The 5,753-nt window shown below is 36.0% G+C and overlaps 1 long non-coding RNA gene across 1 annotated transcript in view; it reads right to left on the reverse strand.

Annotated features, from left to right (window-relative positions):
• The window catches only part of LOC111088537, a 65,493-nt gene that overhangs the window by 1,926 nt on the left and 57,814 nt on the right, over positions 1–5,753 (reverse strand). The gene's annotated exons all lie outside the window — the stretch shown is intronic.

Here is a 5,753-nt window from a genome sequence, read left to right on the forward strand (position 1 = left end):
AGCTTAGGCCATTATTCCAGTGTTATTATGAACAGTTTATGCTAGTATTTAACTGTGTTATGATGGACAGCTTATGTTTGTATTATACTATGTTATGGTTAAGAAGAAATTCCATGTTTGTACCGGACATAAATGAGAGAAACTCACCACTTCGCGAAGTAAATACGTAAACTTACCACTGTCCCCCAGGAGGGACAATTTAAGAAGAAATTCCATGTTTGTACTGTACATAGGTGAGAGAAACTCACCACTTCGCGAAGTAATTCAATCTCAGTATTTCGTTTCCACAACGCGCATTAAATAAGTTTTAAAAGGTATATTTTGTACGTTCATATGTATGTATGTATATATATATATATATGTATACACCTTTTTATAGAACAATATACACCTTGTTAACAAGGCCTTACTGAGGAGAATTTGCAGTTGTCACCTAACAAGTTCAGTTAAAGTAATAAATTATGATCTATAGTGATTTGTTTGTTTATTTGAAATTAAGCACAAAGTTACACAATGGGCTACCTGTGCTCTGCCCACTACGGGTATCAAAACCCGGATTCTAGCGTTGTAAGCCCGCAGACATACCGCTGTGCCGCTGGGGGGGATCTATAACGACAAACAGTAGTAGTTTTTCACGTACAAATTTCAAGCAAAGAAAAAAGAAACATTATAGGAATAATTAACAATAAACTTTAGCATTTTTTTGGGTATAATAAACCTCATTATCTTTTTTAATTACACGTGGTAATTAACCGTACTCGCTTTGAGGTTTTCGGAAATTTAGAACTGCCTAAAAAAATACTCTTATCAAAAACGTCATGAGTTCTATTTAGTTCTCCAGTAAAATGGAGATGTGACATGATAACGAGAATATTATAATTTTTTTTAGCGCCCAAAACTTTAGCTGTTATCCTCACCTACTTAAACAATCCTAAAACAATGATATACTAATAGAAGAGATATTAAAATAAAAATTAAGGGACATTTCTACTGCGTTTATTTAGAATAAAACTAGTGGAATTTTTACATTTTTATGATGAACTGAAAAGCAGGAGATAACATAAAAACAACATGTTCGTACCGTTAATAGGACCATGCAAGAGCGTTGTTAGTAAGTGACTGATCGTTTTTTGAGAAAAAATATCTTAACAGTGAAATATCGATTACTAGAGGCTTTTTTATCATTATTTTAGCGCCACCTAAAGAAAATGTGAATTCTCATCAGGAGGAGTACCCAGTCCTCATTAAAATCTCATCAACTCTCCTTGAAGTTATGGCTAAAAAAAAAAGTTTCTGATGTAGCACAGTCAAGAAGCGTGAACACCAAGGTGCAAGTCATTGCTTCAGTTCAACACAGTTATGTATCAGCTGAACAACCTTCGTTAGTTTTTTTTTCTTGGCGTTGCGAGAGTTTTAAGCATTTCGGTCTTGCCATTATTGTCTCTGAGATTTGGAAATAAGCGATTGTCCAGTAGACAGCCTTTTCATAAAAAATTATGAAGAAACACAATATAATATGTTCGTTTCTTAAGACTATGCTAGTTTTATAATAGACATTTAACAAATCTGTATGGGTAATTCTTTATTTTCTCTGTTAGGGCTCCACGCAAAATAAAAATGGCCACTACGTGGCACTGGTTCGTAATACATCTGTAGTTCTTATCTTGAATTGGAAGTGGATTAAATTAAAATGAAGGCATAGTGTTCAAGTTTTCGATGCGAACGAGTTGTATGAACTGCTAAAGCAAGTTGATGCATAAATTTAAAAAATAAATATTTTTTCAGTGAGAGCTGGTTGTGGTCTAGTGGTAAGACTGGAGATTAAGGGGTCCGGGTCTGGAAATTTGATCCTGATGAATACGCTCCCACTATTGACGCGTTACAAAAGTGACAGTCATTCTCCTTATTCTGTTCAAATAGTTGTACAAAATATTGTCTGTAAAAGAGCTGCTATTCTTTCCCTTTTCCACCGGTCAGTATCTCAAGTTTAGAGAAGGCAACATTTACACCCTTTTATTTAGCTCGCGTGCACATAAAGTGTCTGTCGTTCAGGTTGAAAATTCAGTTCTCTTCTCTCTATCTCTCTCTCTGTTTTTCCCATCTGTCTGTTAAGCTATTTAAGCTACAAGATTTTATTAATGGCCCAAAAGTAACAAACTAAACTATTAATACTAAATTAGGTACAGTATGTTTTTCATACTTCACAATTGGCAAATGTAGTTTATAAATTCGATATTTTAGTGATTATTGCAGAGTTACACTTGAAGATAGTGGAATAATGGCCTAAGCTGTCCATATTGTCCCTCCTGTGGGACAGTGGTAAGTTTCGCGTATACCCGATTTGATTTTATTACTCATCAAGATATGTACCAGCCTACCCTCAAACTGAAATTCCTTAAGACAGGATCAGAATAAATTAATCTACAAGACCTTGGGCGTGGTCAAATACATTTATCGAAACGAGTTGCCCTCTGAATTCAAAACTGTAATTAGATCTCAAATCGGTCAAGAGATGACGAAGCTATGAACCAAAAGTTTCTGTTTGAAAAACAGACAAACAAACAAAAAACTCAGAGTCGTTCTATGAGCCGATATGCCGCGGCTAAAAAATACAGTAAAGATTCTGTTCTGGTGTTTTCATTAATCTTCGGCAATTTTCTTTGTATTAAAATCGATTCTTTGATTTTTTTCAGCAGGATTTCAACTTTATATAATGCTCTTCTATAACCTTTCATTCGTTTATATTATGAATATATTTTACACGTGTTTTTTAAATGTAACTTTATGTATTGCATTTCTAATGGGATGTCAGGTCGTGGCCTGGTGGTTAGGGCGCTCGACTCGCAATTTGAGGGTCGCGAGTTCGAATTCCCGTCCCACCAAACATGCTCGCCCTTCCAGCTGTGGTGGCGTTATATTGTGACGGTCAATCCCACTATTTGTTGGTAAAAGAGTAGCCCAAGAGTTGGCGGTGGGTGGTGATGACTAGGTGCCTTCCCTGTCATTCACTGCTAAATTAGGGACGGCTAGCGAAGATAGCCCTCGTGTAGCTTTGCGCAAACTTCCAAGCAAACCAAACGTTGGTTCAAATAAAAAGTTATTTTATAATTATCTGGAGTTTAAAGATCGTTTTTTTCTAACCTTTTTGCGCGAAATTCAAACACAACTAACATGGTCTTTGTTTTCTATACCGCACTCACGTGTTTTACATTTATTTGATACTTAGTTTCTTTTCTTGAGCTGTTTTTATTAAAACGGATTTAAAAGATTCACTAGCTGTAATAGTTAAACCAGTAGTTTAAATTTCTATCTCTCTCTTTATTAAAGTAGCGAGTTTTTCACTTGTGTTTGTTTGAAGTTAAGCACAAAGCTACACAATGGGCTATCTGTGGTCTGCCCACCACGGGTATCGAAACCCGAATTCTAGCAGCATTGTAAGTCCGCAGACATTCCGCTGTGCCCCCTGGGGGCTTCACTTATGTACCATACAATTCGTGGAATTTCTTTTTGGATTTTAATTTCATTTTTTAGCCGCGGCATAACGGCTCATAGAATGGCTCTGAGTTATTCTGTTTTTGTTTTTTTCAAGTACAAACGTTTAGCTCATAGCTCCGTCATCTATTGACCGATTCGAGATCTAATGATAGTTTCGGACTCTGAAGGTCAAACCTTTTCGATTGATGTATTTGACCACTCCCAAGGTTTCATAGATTAATTCACTCTAATCGTGCCTAAAATAATTTAAATTTGAGGGTAGGCTGGTAGAGGTCCTGATGAGTAATAAAATCAAATCGGGTATACGCGCGCCCCACGCTTGGTATTGTTGGCTCACAAAAATATAGCTAATAAAAAGGGGGAAAAGGTCTCATAGATTAATTCTGCTTAAAAGAATTTGTAGAACCGCGAATATCGAGGATTCCCTCTTGTTTTAAGACATGAAGTATTGTTTCTTTCTGGAATCGAACTCTCGTATTATGGCTTGAAAATATCTAAGTAGATATTTGTTTTCTCCTAAAACATTTATCTACGTTATTCTTTTGTCAGTAATTCCAGTGTTTATTATTATATAACATTCCTAAACGGTATACGAAATGATAAGGGATGTTTATTTTTTCGTGTTTTTTTTTCTTGTTGTTTTGTTTTGTTTTTTTTTCATACCATACTCTACTGGAGTGTGGTATGAGTCATACTTTAGACACAGAATATTAGTTGATGGTTTTCTGTGTACTTTTGTGGCTATTCATAGACTGAGCAGCAGTGTCGAAGAACGGGAACGGTTTATCAGGTTTTGAATATGTTATAATAAATTCCAGGAAGGAGTGAATTGTATGAAACATATTTATGTAAGCTTATTAGTGAACATAGGGTTGAATTCCATATGCCAAAGATATGATCTGTAAAACTATATTAAAGTGTTGGGCTTATACTTTTATTTTAGTTCTGTAAGCTTTTTCTTTTGTACAAAATGTATGGATATTATTGCCAAATCACTGCTATTTTATTTCGTATTGCATCTCCTCGGATTTGATTAAAACACTAATAAACCGTTACCATTAATGTTAAATTTATAGATGGTCATAGATGCAACTTACACCCTGAAGCAATAAAACAAAGAATCACTAATGTTTTTTTTTACCCCGTATAGAAACATAAAGTAATAATAGGCCCGTCATGGCCGGGTTGGTAAGACGCTCGACTCACAATCTGCGGATCGCGGGTTCGCGCCCCCATCCCACCAAACATGCTCGCCCTTTTAGCCGTGGGGACGTTATAATGTGACGGTCAATCCCACTATTCGTTGGTAAAAGAAAAGTTGGCGGTGGGTGGTGATGACTAGCAGCCTTCCCTCTAGTCTTACACTGCTATATTAAGGGATGGTTGGCGTCACCTGGCGTCAGGAAGGGCATCCGGCCGTAAAAACCCTGCCAAAACCGAAAATAGCGACCCCGTATAGATGCGGGAAAAAGCTACAGAAGAAGAAGATAGAAACATAAAGTAATAATAAATCTGGAATCACTGAAAAAAAAAAAAGTAGAAGGAAATCAACAAATCTTTCAGGAGAAATCGAATATCCACTCAAATGTACATATATTCAAAGTATAATACAAGAGTTCGATTCCAGAAAGAAAGTCTGTTTGTTTGTTTGTCTTAAAGTAAAGCCACATTGGGTTAACTTCTGTGTCCACCGTGAGGAATCAATCACCGGATTTTAGCATTGTAAGTACGTAAACTTACCACTGTCCCACAGGAGGGACAATTTAAGAAGAAATTCCATGTTTGTACTGTACGTATGTGAGAGAAACTCACCACTTCGCGAAGTAAATACGTAAACTTATCACTGTCCCCCAGGAGGGACAATTTAAGAAGAAATTCCATGTTTGTACTGTACATATGTGAGAGAAACTCACCACTTCGCGAAGTAAATACGTCGCCCCATGCTTGGTATTGCTGGCGCACAAAAATATAGCTAATAAAAAGGGAAAAAAGGCCTCGTAGGATAATTTACTCTAATCCTGCCTAAAATAATTTTTCAAGTGCCGCGGCTATTGAGAATTCCCTCTTGTTCTACCAGTATTGGTCTTGCATTATTAAAAACATTCCTATCATGTTCCAACAGTTTAAACCCGAAGTGACTTTTTATATATAATCTTTATATGGAAGCCTTTTTTACATATATAATCTTTTTCATGGAAGCCTTTTTTATATATAATCTTTTTCATGGAAGCCTTTTTTATATATAATATTTTTTATGG

This window comes from Limulus polyphemus, unplaced genomic scaffold, assembly GCF_000517525.1.
Source record: "Limulus polyphemus unplaced genomic scaffold, Limulus_polyphemus-2.1.2 Scaffold3976, whole genome shotgun sequence".
NCBI classification, from domain to species: Eukaryota; Metazoa; Arthropoda; class Merostomata; order Xiphosura; family Limulidae; genus Limulus; species Limulus polyphemus.